Source organism: Erithacus rubecula (assembly GCF_903797595.1).
Source record: "Erithacus rubecula genome assembly, chromosome: 2".
Taxonomy (NCBI): Eukaryota; Metazoa; Chordata; class Aves; order Passeriformes; family Muscicapidae; genus Erithacus; species Erithacus rubecula.
In genome coordinates, this window is record NC_136685.1 from 16,972,346 (window position 1) to 16,992,496 (window position 20,151).

The window sequence follows — 20,151 nt, forward strand, 5'->3', positions numbered from 1 at the left end:
ATGCCTCCCGTGTGAGCCTGGGTTACCAACTCTGGGCCCAATTTTATTGGTGATTATCAGAGCTGCAATACTTCCCCAGGGAGCAGTCTGCAAAGCCTGATGGGTGCTGTGTTCTTCTACAAATGAGGTCAGAAAATAAGCACCAAAAGGGAAGCTGGTGAGCATGACACCATGTCCAAAATACCCCTGGATCACCAGCTGTAGTCATCTGTTAATGAAGACAGCCTAAAACACAATTTTTTTTATAAATAGTTACAGTTCAAAGGAAAGAAACCAAGCTTTTGCCTTCTTTCTTCTTGAAAGTCTTCTTTCTTCTAGAAGACTGTTCCAAATTTTCACATCATTCACAGTTCATGAAAGCCCCAGGTTTCTCTTAATTTCACATTGAAATTAATTTATGTCCTTGTGCCAACACTAATTTAACTCAAATACATCTTCTCTCTTCTGCCCACTGGTGATTAATCACACTTTTTCAATCTCCAATTTGCAAGACTAAGCCAGCAAACCTCCTTTCCAGCCTCTCCTTGAGGAAAATCTTCCTAGCATTTGACAATCTTTCTTTCTACCTGTTCCTTATTTTGTAAATATATCTTTCTCAGTCCTGAACACCAAAAGTCAGGTCTTATGAGACAAGTTCCTTTCTACTACCACTAGAAACACTTTATTCAAAATATGCTCAGGTATCATTTGTTCTTTTCATGTCCACTTATGTCCATATTTTTTATTCTATCTTGCATAGAAAAATAATAATTACCTTAACAACTTTTGGTCCCTAAGTCATGATTATGTTTTCTGTCTATTAATACTCTTCCCTAATAAATTGCATTCAGTTCAGTGGTCATTCAGTTTTCCTACCAAATTATATTCTCTTCCTGATTTTTTTAAGGTTATTTTGTGATCTTAATAATTTTTCTAGCACGTGTCTACTTCTGTCCTCTTTATTTATGACAATATTAAAGAAAATTGCCTGAAGATGGATCTTTAAGAAATTTCAGTATAATGACTTCCTTCCAACCCAACAGTTTCCCTTTCAACTTCATCCAGCATAGTCTTTTTTTACCCAGATATGTACACACATTGAACTGCTGTTGAACTAATAACCTCTTATGAGGCCCTATACTCAAAGGCTGCATTGTATTTCAGATAGATGAGATCTGCTGCAGTTCACTTGTCTGGAAAATCAGTTATCTTCTCCTAGGAAAGTATCACATTAGCCTCACTCTGTGTTTGGTAAAACCATGTTGTATCTTACCTCGTTTTTTATTTAGTTCCTCATGCCAAGCTCTTCTTCACTTCTGTAACTATTCTAAAATGTTCTGTGTTATTAAGGTTATATTGCCAAGTCTGTAGCTAGGAAGCCAGTATTCTTATTTTGTTTTCTTAAATGTAAACACATATATGTGTGTTTACACGTATTACAAATACATGCTATATTTTTTTTCTACTCATACAGACAATTTCCAGTCCTACAGATACTGTAATAGATATTCTTGACAGCAAATAAACAATTTTACATGCAGACTTCTTCAATGCTCTAGTCTAAAAGCCATCTAGTCCTAGGCACAGAAGTATGACTCTAAATCAGGTATGTAAAATAGAAAGGATTTTTATTCTGATAATCTAACTTTGACTATTGATGATGAGTATTATAATCATCTCCAAAATAAGTTTTTTCTCTAAAAGAGACATAATCTATCTATAAACAAGAAAATACATAATTACTCATTTTTTGTCTGACTACATCTTTAAATCTTTCCAGTTATCATGCATAAACAATTTTAGAAATGTTTCTCAAATGGGTTAAAAATTATTTTAAGAATATACATTATAAAAATGGAATTATTAAATTATTACTTATTATTGTGCATTGTTACCATTAATTGTTACTGTGAATAATTAGAAAAACAAAGAAAAACACTGGAAGAAGATCCAATTACAGCATTGAGGTACAGGAAGAATTGAGCAAAATAAAAAATGGTAGTGAATGAAAGTCAAAGCATATTAATTTAAATTAGAAGCAGATGCATCTTTTAGCAATGAAGGTGACTAAGGAATGGAGCAAAACCTCAAGAGACACCATGAATTTTCTCTCTCCCAATATCATTAATTTAGAACCCTCTTGCTATGGCACAGCACAGCAGTCCTGCTACAGCACCATGGTAAAATTATTCAGAGTTTCCAATAGTGTTATCATGCCAGTGCTAGGGCTGGTGCATTCTGTCACATTTTAGAGAGCAAACAAGAACTACAGTGATAAGCACTCTCTGAGAGATGCACTTACCTAAAAATTCTGCTGTTTGTGTTAAAGAATACTTCTCAAGAAAATCAAGATAGAAGGAATAGGTGACATAGGAGAATTTCTCCCTGAAATCTTTCTAAATATACTTATGCTAAAATGGTACTTTAAATAATTAATTAATTAATAATTAAATATACAATAGCCTACTTATTAAAGCTACAAAAGGCTGAAAGATCAGAGATTGGCAGTATTGATTATGAAAATAAACAAACACAATCTTAGCTGAGTGTTTCAGAAAAAAAAAACTCCAGTAGAGTACAGGTATTTCAGAAAGAACATTCTAAAAAATTAAATATCCTTGAAATAAAGCATCAGAGAGAATCCAGGAAATGAGGAATCAGATCTTTATGAAACACAAGTCCTTCACATAACAGAAAATAGATAAAGTTTTTAACAAGGCATTAAAAATTACAGTATATATTGGCAATGTCTATCAAGAAGAATGACAATTAGAGCATTGTACTCTCCAAAGCACAGAAATGTGATGGTGAAAGAACCCCAGTGATGGATTCATTTCAGCCTGTGTGACTACCTGTGTGCATGTGTGATGCCACATCTTTTCTGTGGCATAAGGAGACAAAAAATTACCTGTCAGAATTTTTACCACATTTTAACAGGATAAAACTACTGACACCCAGTTTGCTGTCATTGTATGACCATGTGGAAGGGAATGGTAACTTCTGGTTGCACCCATATGGAGAAATTAAACAGTATTGGAGAACTATCCTCCCCACTGATTTTCTTTTCTGTTAAACTGCTGCCACCAGAATTTTGGTCCATGCTACGTGCACACCCAAAGAGTCCTTGGGCATAGTTTGATAGTGAGGGCTGGGGGCATCCCCAGCCAGAGACCACTCTCAAAAGGGTACAGGAAATCTGCTTGGAGCTACAGAGATTTTAACACTGTGGACACAGATTTTTCTACATTTTTTACCAGCATCTTTTCCTTAGTGGTAAAGGGACACTCATGCTAACATGATTAGAGACTCTAAATCATTTTAGCATGGTGCTACACCCAGGACCACTGTGTGCTGCCATGCCAAGAGAGTGTTGGCAATGAAAATCTTTGTTTCATTGTTTCTAATTCATTTTTTGCTAAAAGATAATAAATAAGATTGAGTGAGTATCAGATATAATATCTTTGAAACGCAGAGGCAACTGTTCAGAGTAGCATCTGAACTGCACAGAAATGGCTGTTCTCTAAAGCTAAAAGGAAAAAAAAATATATAGACACAAGTAATTGAGAACTCAGGAACAGACTCAATAAGAAATTGCTGCATTTTAATACAAATTAATCAAAGATAAGTTATATATCTGCAAGAAATACTGAATGTAAGGGTGTAAGACCTAAGATATATATGTGTACATTCACACAAAATAGCATAAAAAAATTCAAACTATTAATTGCACTCTACTTATGCTAAGGGGGTGTTAAATACCCAATGTGTTTAATACCTGAATCAACATCTTGAACACTCAAATGGATGTACTGAAATTAGCAACGTATTTAGTGATCATTTTGATGTTATGGCTTAGGTTCCATCTGTTGATTTTCTTCTCTCTATGACTGCTCTTTTAGTAATTTAAGAAATACACTGATGTGCAAATTTTCAAATATATTCAGAGGTTGTAATAAGAAGTTAATAGCTTTCCTCATTTATAAAAATAGCTTCTCTGTTAAAACTACACTGTATCAGTGACAATACCTTAATTCTTTTAAATTGTTTATTTTACCCTTCACCACAGGTTTTATTCAATGTATGAAAACTTTCCCATGGTAGAGTTTAGTGTTTGGATGGAAAAGACACTACACAGTTGCTAAGACTCACTTGGAAATTATATAACCCTGTTCAAATGCATAGCCAGCAAAACACACCAAATTTCCCATTTTTTTACCCATGCAAAGTGGGTAAAAGCTGACAACTCTGTGTCAGCTGCCCAGCTCAGCTTCTGGGCAGGGTGCTGGGATAATGCACAGCACAAAGTTAGGAGGTGTGAGGGCAGGGCCCCTTCCTGACAGCTCCATCTCTCTAACTCAAGGGAGTTTGATGTTGAAGACGTCTAGGACATCTGTAGTACTGTGAACAGTGCATAGATTTTAGCTTTATTTTGCCATCACCCATACTGTTAAATTGCTAGCAGAATTCCTCACATTGATGTGGCACGTGACATTCCAGACATTGAGGAATAACTTGTGAAAGAGCAGGAGCAAAGGTGCATAAGGTTACTATTCACAAGGGGCAGAATAGGTTAATTCATGATGTTCAGGAGGGAAAATATTTTAACCACACAGGTGTCAGCCTGACCATAGCACTTAATCTTTATCCACTAGCTGAGACACAGTCCTACTGCTTTTAGCAGTGCAACAGGAGGGAATAAAAGGAAGGAAAAAGGAAGTTTTCCGAATCTTTTGGCTGTGGCTGATAAAATGCAGCTTCATTCACCAACTTGTTGCTGTCCTTCCTGTTGCCAAGGTCTCTGGTTGCCACTCTAAGCACAGCCAGTGTTTATAAGGACATGCTGGTAACATATGAAAGGTGCAATATGAGAGAACAGATGTTTCCATTGCTTCAGACCACAGTTTTAGGATAGTGCTGCTCTGCATAGTCCAGTTGGATGCAGCATTATGAAATCCTCATCTTGCTTCAAGTGTATCCAAAAGAATTCCAATGCTGCTGGTATTCTTCTGTGTAAAAGCAGCTAATGGGTGGCCTTCTTCTGTTAAGTTTTGGTTATGTCCAGCTTTGGATTTTGAACAGAGATATCAAGGATTGGCTCTGTTGGATGTGGTGGAAGCTTCCAGCAGCTTCTCATGGGGGCCACAGAGGTGACCCCCCTGCTACCAAAAACCAGGTCATGCTAAGCCAATAAAATATCTCATTATTTGCATCCAGTGCTGCCACAATTTATCTATCAATTAAGGCTAGGAAAAAGAGAAGAGTTTAAAAATTAACTTGATTAGTCTTAAGCTCTGACCAGGGCTCATTCTTGGGAGACAGATGTCACTTTATGCCACATTATGTGTATTTGTAACATCAAGAAAGAACTTTAATGCTCACTATAATATTATTTTTAAAAATAATAATTTGACTGTATAAATATATTGATATATTCTATGCAGTATTTCACTTCTCTGTTGTGAGATGAAAGGTACTTCCAGGATCATCTTGATTTAGACTATCTTATAGCCATCTTCAATTATCTTCAAGACTATGAGACAAAAACCAGATGTCTTTAGATAGCTTTTACTTATTTTTTGAGTGTAAACAGTTGAAAATATGTTGACAGAAACAGCCAATCTAAGTTACAGTTTCTGAAAGTACTACATAAGAATTCGTGATAAGTGTTAATTAAATGAGTGAGAGAATCTAGAGCTTTTCTGAGCCCCTCATGCAGTCTGTTACTAAATAAAAATGTCTAGGGCCCACTGTTTGGCCTGTAAGCAAAGAGCACAGTGTGGTTTGAGCTCTGATGGCTCTTCAGCATCACAGTAAATTAGAAATTCAACAGACCTCCACTTTGAATTAGGTAGCTGCCACTGGAAACTCCCAGGAGTCAGAAGGCTGACAAAATATTGCATCATCTTCCTCTCCTGTCTACACACTGAGGTTGGAATTTAATCCACTATCACTTTATGTTTCATAAATTTTATAAAAAGAAGGAAAGAAAATGAATAATAGAATGAGAAGTAACACATGAATAATTGTAGTTGCCTCCCTGAGTAATTTTCATGCTATTCTTGTACAACTTTAATGTTTAAACTCCTTATTTCAGATAGAGCCCAGGCAAGGTAGCCTGGCACAAATTGCTACCCATGAGGTCATCAGTCTTGTTAGTTCACATGAAAGGGAAACAGCATGGGACCAAATTAAGTGTGGTGCTTCATACACTGACTGCACATGTCTGATGTCACCACTGATTTACTTTTATGTGCTGTCAATCTATACTGGCAATATATGAGAAGTAGGAAAATTTTTTCGGGGTAGCTTAATTTGCAAGTTGGGTGGTACTCTGTTTACTTGGACACAAATACACAGTAATGGGATAAGTATGTGCATATTTCCTGGGCTGATTAGCTTCCCATGGGCTTGATTCAATTTCAGCTCAAGTCAGTGGGATTCTTCCACTTTCTTCTGTGGCAATTGGTCCACATCCTCGATAAGGAGCATACTGCACTGAGCAGAAGTTCTCCATAAGAAAAATTATTAAAGGATTAGAGTCTACAAGGGGAAAATGGACATTAAATGTCCTACAAGCTTGCTGACAAAACAATCCCAGTGAGAAATGAGTCTCAATGAACTTCAAGCCTCTTTGGTAATCTGTAGACATAGGGATTCAAATTCACAAACTAAAACATGTTACTTGTTGCACTGAAAATTTGATAATGCAGTTGACAAATTTATTCCTTTAGGTTGGATGAAGTTTGCCTGCTCCAGTTTGAGAGTACCTTCACCTAATTGATCAGGTAGTTTCAGTGTGATTTTTATTCACATAGCTGTTTTAGTACTGAAATTGAGTTTGTCCAACTAGAAGGGAACAAAGCTGTACTTTGGATTGAGCTAAATTGGAACAATTGGGGTTTTTCATCACTGAAAAAGTTAACAGTAACAACAATTTTGGCTGGAATTGGAAGATTAATTTTCATGTGCCTTTAGTTCTCAAATGTTATTTTGTCAATAAATAAGTCATGCTCAGAAAAATGTTGACAAAACCTCCCTTTATGTATATTTTTTGCTAATAAGATTCACAATATCAAAATTATATAATTTTTAAAACATTAATTTTATTAAAAATCTTCCCTCTCTAGCCACCACAGATAAACATTAATATTTGTTCCTGTCTCAAAACTGAAAGGAAGAAATTCTGCAATCTACACCAATAAACAACTACTACAGAAGACAATCAAAAGTGCTGTGAGGTTCTGTGGTATTCTGAAAACTAGTTTAAAGGAGTTATGTACACAAGCATGATTAATAAGGAGCAAAATGCAGGTCAGCAGGCAATACTCTGGGTCTGAAGTTTACCTATTCCATACTACTCCATACATCATGGTATAGATCAGCTGCCCAAAAAAAATATTTGGGAGGCCATCTAGTGTCATCCAAGTGAAATACAAGATATTTAATTGCTTAAAATGCATGCATCTGTTCTATGCTAGAACAACTAAAAAAATCACAAAAATCAGTTTTGTTTTAAATTAAACTGATCATCACCATCTCTAGAGCATCACTGACATTTTGCAAGGAAAATGTATTCAATTTAACTGTCACAAATATAAGAGATTTCATATCATAAAATGGTGGAAGAAAACACCGCTAAATGGAAAATATACACAGAAAGTAAAACAAGTGAAATTTCTGTCATTGTAGAACTTTAACAACTAACATTAAAATGTCAAGATGTAAAGAAATATAACTTTGCAAAATAGGTAATCAGGAAGATGGTGTGATACCAAATCTGTGTGAGGAAAGACAAATTCATGCAATCACAGTGTAGCAAGACAGCAATGGAAATGTGTTAGCTGCAAATGTGTTCTGGGCCTGAAAGAATTTTCATTTAATACCTGTTTGAAATATGAGTGAAAAAATAAGTAAATAAGTACTATCTTGTCTATCTTAATTTCTGTCCACTAAACACACGTGCACAAATAGCCTTACTCATCATAAGGCCAGAAAGAGCTGTTCTGATTACCTGCTCCTACTTTAAAAATAAATACAGACTGCAGAACCTCAGTGTACTCATCATTCATACAGCATGTGTAAGAAAATAATGACTTTCACACATCTTTAGCCTTGTTATATCTGCATATGAAAAGGCTTTCATGCATATGATAATTTAACTTTTTGGTTTTCAGATAAACCATTTAATTCTAGTAAGAAAATAAATTGAAGAAATCATTGTAAAGCAATAAAATCTGTTCATTTTACAACTGCTCACCTTTCTGCTCACCTTTTCTATGATACTGTACACTCTTTACTTCAGAAATGCTGGGAGGCAAACAAATTACCTTAGTATTTATCTGAGATTATATGCCAACCTAATGGCTACAGAAGCCATTAAGTTACTTAAGGATTTAAAGTTTGCAGCTCCAGGCCTACAATAGTATATAAAAATTCCTATTAAATATTACAACTGCTTTCTCATTTGACTAATGAACTCACAATGGGATTTAAAGTGTTTGTAAAACTTTTCTCTTGCACATTTAATCATAAGTTATAGAAGATAAAAATCAAATACAACTTCAATAGTCAGTGCCACAATTTACTATGGTGTCATTTACTTCATTTAACTTTTTCTCTTTAAAATTATCAAATTCACACTGCTTTATCAGTGGCATTGTTTGAGTATGGCAACATTTGAAGATGGGAAGGATCATTGATGTTGCAATGTTGATGGCATGGTAAGGACTTTTTCCATTAGTCTGTATCTGTGGAGATCTTTTCCAGATGTACCTTTGTCACAGGACAGACATGGGTCACAACAACCTGGAAACATGCCATCATCTTATCAGATCCAAAATTAGTCAAATCACTGCTATCTGGTTCCAGTCTGACAAGTTGAAAATTACATCCAAAGAATTTTACCATTAAGATACCAAAAAGAGTAGGTAGCAAGTATTTTTGTACCACATTTAAATTTTAGGCCTGATTTCTAATTCAAACACCCATTTCCTATTTAGATCCACATACCACTGAACTCCTAAACTATTGCATTGGTTTTGGATGAAACTACTACCAAAGCAATAGAAAGGTCAGGGCTCTTCCTTCTGAAGCAGCCTGGGCAATAGCACAAGGCTTCACTCCCTGTGTGTGCACACCACAGAGGAATCTCCAGTGTGACTCCTGCTTTGGAAGAGCCAGACTTTCACTGACAGACACAGGGATGAGCTGCCATGCTGCTGCAATAGTCACTCAGGCAAATTACCAACATGTACAGCATCACCTCACACCCACTCTCTGGCTGACAGGGACAGCTTGCACTGCCAGAAAGGGTCTTCACTGCCATTAACAGCAGTAACCCAAAAACAGGATGCAACAATCAATTCTACCTACCACAGGTGAGTCCAGGGCAACACCAACCAGGAGCTGGTTCTGCCTACTGCCACAAGCCTACTTTCCATCACCTTGACTGCAACCTGCTTCCATATCCCAATGGATCCTCTGCCTGCTCAGTCCTTTTTGCCCTCTCCCATCAGCTGTAAAGATCAGACCCATCAGTGTCACAGCTCTGCTCTGTGATACATGTGAAAGCAGTCACCTACTTATAGAGGCTGAACAGCTACAGGAGTGGTTTTATCTAAGTAAAACACGTTAGCTCCCCATCCATTTTCTCCCCTGTATTTCTCCCCACTAATATCCACACAATTCTCAGCACTATTCTTCATTCTCACTGAGTCACCTTAGAGAGCTTTGGCTGTTTGCCACAATCAATACAAAGTTCATTCTCAATGAAAAATGAGATATGGATATCAGAAAATTTGCTATGGAAGAGAGTGAACCTCAGGGGCTCAGGACAGAAGAGTCTCCGGGGTACTTGGCCAAAGCAATTTGGGAACAAGCTTAAGACTGGTTTCACATGGAGAGAGCTGCTTCTGTGCTATGTAATCCATGCTATATAACCCATGCTACATGCCAAAGTACACCCAGTTGACACTTTCAGTAGCTGTCTCACTGCTTCTGAGCAGCAGGATCCTGCTGGAAGAGTTGCACCCCTCCTGGGATGCCAATTTAGCAATTGCAGCATTTCCCACCCACTCCAGGGAAGGAACACAATGCTCTGGCATCCATCACAGCATAGTCAACCCTGAGATCACTGGAACTGCCCAGAGGTGCACACTTCTTCACAGGATATGTCTGAGATTGCTCAGTTTATTGCTAGCTAGATTGAGGCTCAGATGAGGGACCCTGGGAGTTACCAAGATTTAGTCTGACTGCCCAGGTGACAAGGGCTATTTCTCCAGAAACAGGGATTATGAAACATTGCTTGCCTTAATTTAAGCTTTCATAGTCCTGCCTTATCTTCACCTGCATCTTAGAGAGTAGCTTTTCCCTCTTCCTCTGCTGACAGCAGCAGACACATCCTCTCTGGCATTGATGCTCCCAGTTTCAATTACAATATCCTTTATGCTGTGTCCCTGCAACAAACCAATGCTTGTTCCACCGAACTACAGAAATGTCTGCCATTCCAAGCTCATTTCAAATACCCAGAAAAAGAAGGATCCTTACATACAGTGGTTAGTAAAGTCCTTGTTTGCAGAAAAAATACCAAAGATCTTGTCTTCTACACCTGAGACACTGGAGCTTAGAAAACCTGACAGTGATTGGTGTCTTTGTCTTAAGAACTGCAAACTCCACTTTGTCTTTTCTGAAATTCCACCTCCAAAAAAGGGCTACAGGTATAGTGTAAGGGGAAATACCTGCTGTAGAAAGCAGTAATCAGGGATGCAAGGAGCTGCACAGCAATTCTGAGGTGGTGGTTTGGACATAAACTTTCTAGGCTGCTTTCTACATACAAATTAATGTATTACAGTCAAATGAGTGCTGAGGAAAGAGCAGGCCTGAGCTACCCTGAAGGAGAGAAAAGGTAACATCTTCTGCAGGATTATTTCTTGCTTCAAGTCAAAATTATTTCCTCAAAATTAAAAAAAAAAAATTAAAATCTAACATTTAAAACCCACTGAGAGAGTAATACCAAAAGAATACAAAAATGTTTGGCTTTGAACTAGCCACATTGGGCCATGTTCTATAATGACTGATTATTTCCGGAATATTTTAGGTTTGCATCATAAACAGAGGCCTCTTGAGGTTTTTACACATCACAGTGGAAAAATGAAGTTGAGTAGTAATATCTTGCCAGATAGATTTGTTTGAGAAGAGTACATACAATAGATGTACTCAGATATTTTAGTATATTTTCTGTGAATAATGATTCTTGCATTTGACATATATTTTATAATATTCTGTTGGAGGTTATTGTCTCCAGAATTTCTGGTGTCATCGTGTCTGTGCTATGAGTTGAGCACAGAATCCTCCTTAGAGGTTTTCTCCCTTACAGGACAAGGATGTATCAAATAAATAAACTTTGAAGACAGGTAAGATCTGCAAAAGTAGATCTCCAAAGATGATCTGGGAAATGGATTTTCATGTGGTATCCTGTAGGCTCAAGAGTGCCTATACAGACAGGAGCACCAAGACTGGGAGCCCTCCTACCTTTGCCTTAGTGTTGCCCTTCTGCATAATTTCTTTGCCCAGGAAGATTGTAAGGTAAGACTAGGAACTAAACCACTCATGGTGTTCTAAGGAACACAGAGGAATCCAAGCTGTGTATCTTTCTAAATTCATAGTATATAATGTATCATTACATGCAATAAAAGCAGATGGATTAGCTCAGCATTATATGTACCATAAACATATGCCATAACTATAACCCATATTTCTTTCAAAGTTGAGGTGGAATTTTATTTCTGCCAATAAGAGGAGCTTTGCAGGTGTGTACATTAGTCTCTTCAACCAGCAGAAAGCATTGTTTAATTCAGGACAAAAGCAAATGCACCGTTCAGGTGGCAAATATATTCCACAGTTATTTAAACAAGATTCTGGACATTTGAATAGTTCTAGCAGCAAGCCAGGCAGTAGCTGCCCTTTCAGTCAAGGAGACATTTCAGTTTCTGGTACCCACCTGTGCAAGGCAGGCTTGTGGCAATACCAATAAGCATCTTAACAGCCCTTCAAATTCAAGTCCAGGGCTGCAAGGGCTGCAGCATGGGGTCTCTCACTACACAGGGGTCAGCAGGGATCACAGCTGATTCCTTCCCTGGCACCTGACTTCTTTGATGCTACCACTTTCTCTGTGCCATTCATGTATCATGGCATCTTTGAGTACTAATGCCTTGGTGTTCTGCACTTCCCTTTAATCATGTTAGAATGAAATAATTCCTGTCTGACATAACTACTTTATCATTGCATTTCCAGAGAACGAGGAAAAAGCAGAAGTTCCAAAGATTTGGCATATCTCAATGTTCATATACACACAAAAAGAGAGAGATTAATAAATCAAAAGTTATGTTTCTGTTATTTGGAAAAGAGTAAGTTGCGTCAGAAATTATCACACTGAAATCTATTTTATTTCATCCTTCATTTTAATGGATGTCTTAGAAATAAACTTTATTTTGAACATTGCCATGGTTTGAACTGTATTCCCCAATTTAGTGTTCCCATTGAAACATTCCAAACCCTGCACAGTTTGCTTGCTTCCTGATTTCAAACAACAATGGCCCAGTACCAAACCCTGGGCTCTACCTCTAGTGGCCAGCATCCAGCTGGTCCTTTTATCACCACTCATAATCCTTTAAGCCAGCAGTTCTGACAGTTTTCGGCCTGCCTTGCTCTCCCCTTACAGAGTCTGTACTTCATCAGTTTGTCTCTGAGGGTGTTATGGAGGACAGGGTACAAAGTCTTGTTGAAGTCAAGTCAAATGATATCCTGTGTTTCTCCTGTTTCCCGTGAGCTGGTGATTTTGTCCTGGAAGGTTATCAGGCCATCAGACATAACTTCTTCCTAAACCCCTGCTGACTATTTCCAGTCATTATCTTGTCCTTCATGGTTTGGAAAGTTTTCAGCATTACTAGTTCCAACACCTTCCCAAGGATCAAGGTAAGTCTAAGAAGCCTGATGCTCTCCAAATCCTTCTTCTTCAAGCCTAAAATAACACTCTGCTCTCTCAATCCATAGGAACTTCCCCTGGTAGCACTGAGTATCAAATTCAACTGCTGCTGTGATTTCTAAGTAATTGAAATCCTTGACCTTAGGAATAGTTTGTGTTTTAATACTTGGTTAAAACACCATGGAGATTTAAAAAAAAAAAAAAAAAAACCACCCAAAAAAAACGGTTGCAATTTATTACTTAGCAAAAATTAATTTTAAGAAACCAGTTGTGCAGAAGCCAAAAAAAGAGGAAAGAATAAGTTTTTTAAGTCAGGTTAAAATTCACAGAGTAACAGAAAATTCATCCATCAGTACTATGGCTTAAAAATTTCAGAATCAAACCAGTTTGTAAACACCTGGGAACTAAGATAAGGTATGGAAAGACTCAACTATTATGAACAGAGCATAGGGTTTTTTTGATGGTGTAACTTCACTAGTGAAGGATGGGAAATGAGTTGTGATATATCTTAACTTTTGTAGAGTTTCTGACACTCTATCTTGTGACATTACCACAAGTGAGCTAAAGAGATAAGATCTAGCTTTAATCATCCATGAAAGCATGGAAACTAGAACATTTGTGCAATAGCACACAGTCTTATATGTAGGTGCTTCCAATATGTTCCCAATGTCCTTTTTCTGTCAGGTGATGTTGACAGAAAGAAGCATCTTATGAGTACCATTATGAGGGTGATTTTGTGCAGAGATATGGATGAAGGCTTCAAACAAATATACAGGGGAATTTTATTCCTGGTCATTTCAGCACAGCAATTCTTGCTTTAGCTACTTCTGCAGTTCCCCCTGCTGGCTGAAATCCCTGGCAGAGATTTATGCAGGAATAATTTCAGAGTAAGGTTTTTGTTCACCTCACCAATGCAGTGGGATTCTAAGGTGATTCATACTGATACAGAAAGTTCTGAAATAGGAAGCCATATTATTTTGATATTTTAAATTAATCACTGTTGCCTTTTAAAAATTTTCATTACAGCATATCACTGCATTACTTAAATTGCTTATCCCTGCTAAATATAATCTACATTCAGACTTTCAAAATACCAAGATCCTCTCCCACTCACCTTCCTCAAACTTTCTTCCATTCTCCAAACAGAGCATGGATCAGTGGTCAAAGGCAGCAACAGATCCTGAGCCTTCTCTCTCTTGAGCTCAGGTCAACAGACAAGCACCAGGGAGCTTGCCATTTGGAAGTATTTGTTCAAAGCAATGGACAGTAAGGGCACAGTGTGCTGAAGCTCTAGGAATTGTCTCCAGGACATCTGGCTTTGTGCCCAACCTCTCCATGTGAACTTCCCTGAAAATAAAACACCAAAAAGTATAAAAATGTATTGACTTGTCTGTAGAAAAGATTTGCAGACTGTTTGCTTTCTTGTAAAGTAAAAAATAACAAGGTTGATGTGAGCAAACAAAAAGACATAAGGACACTAAGACCTATCAATAGAAAGACAAAACATTATTCAGCTGCAAATCATTCCACTGGGGATTATCTCCAAAAGCAAGATTTGTTTTTGACATCAAGTTTTAAAAAGCTGCTTGAACTTTTCTTTAAAAAACATGTGATTATTTTCAAGACTTTATGAAGGAAAGGATCAGAGAGCATCTCTTATCAATTATTATTTCACTGTTTCAACTAGCATCCTGTATTTGCACATGAGGAAATCACTAAACTTCACACCCATAATCCTTACATTACTGGGGAGCTCAGACTTGAATTGCCCAAGTAACACTAATTTGTATTTTCTTGTAGTTCTTCTGTTGGGGAAACAAATTTTACCTCTCTTCCTATGAGAGCCAAACTGTGTTTCTGCTTTGGGATAATTGAGCTCTCCCTCTGCCTTAGATTTTAATAATAAATTACAACTGATATTGCTTAAAGTAAACCAGTGAAGAAAGCCAGTGGAATTATTGTATTGCCTTTAAAAAAGTAAATTTTGTTCCCTCAAGGTAATAGCTATCAACTTGTAGTGAGCAAAGCTATAGCTTTAATTGTGTACATTGGTAATTAGTTGCAATTTATGTTTCATATGGTAGATATCCTTCTTTACCTTATGGAATTAGAAAAATCAAGATTATTTAAGTGTCAAAATTTTTAAAAAATGGAAAGAAGCCTGATACTTCCTGACATGGATTTGAGTAGATGTATACGAGTACATGCAAAAATACTGCTGGATTTCAGGAGTTATCAGGATTATACAGACTTGATACAACATCAGCAACAAAAACCTATAAAACCCAAAATAAACATCTGAATTAGGGAGCCATATTTCTCACTTGGAGAACTCACTTCTCATTAATTTTCAAACCTTGTTCCTAAGGAAAAAGTCGTTTGCATTAGGATCTCTAGACTGTAGCTGCTGAACTTACCATTAGGAAATGGCACTTAGAAAACAGGGCAGGAAATATTCTTCTTTCTTTCCAAGGTTCCAACTTGTTAACTTATTCATTTTCCCCCAAATTTGGCAAAAGACAATAATGCAGTGTGAAAGCTTCTGGGAGGTTCTCCATGATCTCCATAGCTGTATCTGCCCCTCGGCACATCTGCAGCATCCTGACAGCAATCAGCCTCGTACCTCTCCTGTGAAAAACTAGCAACAGCTGTAGAACTAGCAGATGCCAAGGCATTAGTGCTTTTCATGATAAACATCCAAACCAAGAACAAACAAAATGGTCTGAATGACAAGAAAATAACTTTAATCTTTTTTTTCCATTTACACTGAGTATTCTGTGTTTCAAGAGATGCCAGTTTACTGGTGTGCTTGTCTTCAATTTTCAATAACTACCCTCTTTTCTGGTTTTTACCTTAGGAGAAACAAAAATACAGAAAAACTGTAATTAGGGACTGGTTTTGCAATATTGATTAGAAGGCAGAGATCTCATGAGGCAGTAATATCTATTAAACTTCTTGTCTTACTGACAATAAAGCATGATGAGATAGACAAAAAAGCAAACACACACACACACACAAAAAAAAAAGGAATACACATTACCTTAACAATAAACCACTATTTAAGAATAGATGCATTTTAATTATATTATAGCCCCTTATCACAGAAAGTTTTGCTTGCAAAACTTTGCAAAACAACCACCAAGATCCAATCCCATGCCTTGGTAAGGGCTGCCACCCACCTGTAACAATTAGACCAAGTTGCTCAGGGCCCCATCCAGCTTGGCCTTGAACACTTCCAGGGGTGGGGTATTCACAACCTCTATGGGAAAATGAAAGGATAATAACTATTTTTGTCTTCAAATATTATAAATAGAGTATCTGGTGTTATAATTAGTGAATTAACTACATCATGATTCTCCAAAGAATTCAGTCACTATTTATAGAGAACTTAGTAATTCCATTAAGGTCATCTGACATACAAATTAAATGAAGCACACAGGTAATAGTATATTCAATAACTGTGTGTTATAGTTTGTTCTCAACACATTTATAAAATATAGCAATAACCTGACTGTCAGATTATTTTGCCTGTTAATAAAAAAGTAATTGAGAGCTATCTGTGATTGAATGCAATTAGTATTATCAAGAAACTATTAACATCATTAAAAATGCTATTTTTCTACTATTAAGTCATGATTTCTATTCTATAACAAGTAGAATACAAGTAGAATTACAAGCCTGGAAGATATTTTATTGAAAGTAATTACACATATATTAATAAATATCTTCTCCTTCTAGGGACAATTTAAGTCCAAGAGACCCCAAATTCAAATTATGTGAAAAAAAATACTGCTGATTTCATTCACTTTATAGATATTCTGCACTGCCCAGAAAGTATTAACTGGGTGAGATCTTAAAACTATACAATGATTTCCAGGAAAGCCTTTTGCACTCCTGGACACTTCACACTTATTCCATTAGTGATCAATTTAATGTCCAGAAGAAGGTGACTGTTATTTATGCCTTTACCCAACCTGTAACTATTGTTTTTATAACCAAAATCAAAGTTTAATTCATGGTCTAATAATACTTAAAGGGTACAAACAAATAGGAGCCCACTGTAGTCTTTCATGTCAGAGACATGTAAAGTCATGCAAAAATGAGCTCCTAATACATAAGTGTGAGCAAGACTTTTTCTGACAGGAAATAAGGAAAAGAACCATAAGCCATGAAGCTGCATGGAGAGAATTAGAAAAATAAAGCTGGCTAAGGAAGAGAAAGTCTGAAAACCAGAGAGATAAAAGGAAAACAACAATGATAAAAACAGCTACCAGTAAGTTTCTAAGTGGGTTCAGGGTATGGGAGATATAACCAGGATTGGCTGCAGTGGAAGAAAGCAAAGTAGTGGAAAGTGAATGGGGCTGAGGAGGGAGAAAAAAAGAAGATTAACCATGATACTGCAAACAAGATGAAGACTGAATAAAGTGGAGGAAGAAAATTCATTGAAGGATTATCTCCTTCATGTTCTAAAAAAAATCAGCCTTTTCTTATGAACTTTTTGAGAATGTATGGGTGGATATATATATGTGTGTGTGTGTGTGAGAGAGAGAGATTTCAGGAAGGCTAAGATATACTGTATGTTAAATTAGGCCTGAAAGTATATTTTTGGTCAATCTCAACCTGAACTTAAAAATAAATAAATTGCTGAAAAGTATTTTCCCAGACCTGCTGGGACTTGGAGAGGCTAGGACTGGGTTTAAAAATCTCTAGCAGTTAATCAGAGGAAACAATCTCTGGTATAGTTGACAGTATATGGTAAAAAGAAGCAGAACCTTTTTATGATTTGATCCTTATCTGGACACCTTGATCTAGATTTTATAGAACAGTATACCCCAGACTTCATGCCAAATTTTAACTCATAATGGTCTGAGGGGAAAAAAAAAAAAAAAAAAAAAAAAAAAAAAAAAAAAAAAAAAAAAAAAGCATGTGGCTTCTGAAAATTTCTTCCACCAAAAATCTGTCCTGCCTAATTATAGGCCCTACTGGGCTCTGTGCTAACACAAACTCATATACAAAGGTCTTATTCTCAGGAATTTCTAGTCACCACCTTTATTAATACAATTAAGAACAATAGTTCCATGAAAACCAAAAGAACTAGTCTCTCTCCCTCTCTCTGAGAAATGGTACTTTGCTTTTCTCACTGTAATGGATGTATTTTGCCTTCATTTTTAGGCTCCAGCTATGAAGTTTTATCCATTTAGATCTTAAAGCAGAAAGAAATATTAGAATATGCAAAAAAAGGTAAACCCTGATCCCTGGTCCTTTAAGAATTGCCAACCTTTGTAAAAGACTATTACCCAAAAGAGAAAAGCCCTTCACAATTCTTTGTATTTTCTCGAAATAAATAGCTAGAAATTTTAATTGACTGGTGAGATATTAAAATAAGTCCAGAGACTAATTCAGCATGTAGCTAATTTAATTAAAGCACACAAATTACACAGTACAGCAATCAAAATAATATAAAATAAAAAAATCTTTGATTTATGTATATGAATATGTCAAATCACAAAACCTCAGTGGGGGAACACCAAAGCATATCACATAGTGGAATTTTTCCTATTCCAATTTTAGGTTATCATGATGAGCAATTTCAGTATTACAGCTAAAATATAAAATTTGGGGGGAAAAAAATTCACTCATTAAAGATGTTTTTTAATATATCTTAAAGCCTGCAGAGGAAAAAATTCCCTCCTTTTCCCTTCCTTTCATTCTTCTGGATGAAACTAAACAGCAAGCATCAAAACACAAAGATTTAAAATAAAGGGACTTTGTGAAACCCAGCAATATAATCCTAAGTACAAGAATTGGAATTACAAGACAGAAAATAATCAATTAAATATTTAATAACCATTCAATAAATGATGGTTATCATCAGAGTTCTGTTCTAGTTTTTTTTTTTCTTTTCTTAATAACAGAAAAATAAATCAAAGAAAGTCTGACACAAAAATCTGGCAGGGTTCTTTTGGGGGGTTTATTATGCTTTTTTCATTAAGTATTATTTCCCTTAATTTAATCAATTCATTCTGTATGCTAATGAAGTACACAGAACACAGTATACTAAGGTCAGGCCATTCTCTGTTGAGTTTTTGGTATGGAGCACATGAGAATTTGCTTCTTCCATCAGAATTATCCATCTAGAGGAGAAGGCAAGAGTAAGGAAGCCTTTGTGGTGAGATGTCTCACCAAATCCCTTTTTTGGCAGACAGGTGTAAGTGAGACTGTGCAGCTGCTTCAAGCTCAAAATAGATCCCCTTATTCTGCATGGAATTTCCCAGCAGCTTCCACATCCTTATCAGTACTCACCCTCAGACTTAAACCCTTCAGCCAGGGGATGACAGATTCTAAAAACACAGAGATTATATATTGTCATACAAGCAATGACCCTATGACAAACTATGGAATGTTCTGGGATGCAGTTTGAAGGATAGATGAGAATTGGTCAGTGAAATGTCATTCTGATTTCTTGGGGGGAGGGTTTGATGGGGGGTTTTGGCCTGTCTGTTCTTTACCTTAGCCGCACCATCCTGTGGCTGGAAAAAGCACATGTTCTACACTTGAACTGCAGAGTGGCCCTTGCTGGTGCCAGCTGCTACTGTGTGCTCTGAGCAGCTCATCTCTAACCATCCTGATAGCCAGCAGATAATAATCAGCTAAGGTGTTACTCCATTTGTGCCCTTGTGGGGAATTTTTACCATGCAGAGTGAGAATAGGATGAAGAAAAGATGTAGATGTGGAACAAGAGTTGCAATCATAAGATCACCCTAGGAGCAAGTTCTCTTTAAAAAGTGAGAACTAATTTTTTGACATATTGGTTTGAAGAAAGTCTCACTACATAATTTCTTTTTTAATTTGATGTTACAGCTAAATTGCCATCTCTCCTGAGTTTTTCAGAACTTAGACTGAAACAGAATTCTATCACTGACTATCTAGATCATGACTACATATTTTGCTCCAGCCTAATACATATTTATCCTGTCAAATCTCCTAACCACACATAGAATTTCAAATTGATTACAAGATAAGTTAGAATATTTTTTTGCAAAATAATGTTTTATTTAATGCATTTGCTACATAGTATTTAAGATAGATATTGTATCTATTTACATTATATTCTTCTTCATTTACAGTTTGGAGATTTTATTTTCATTCAGAAAAGGTGCTATTCATTAAATAAGATAAGAAAGATTGAA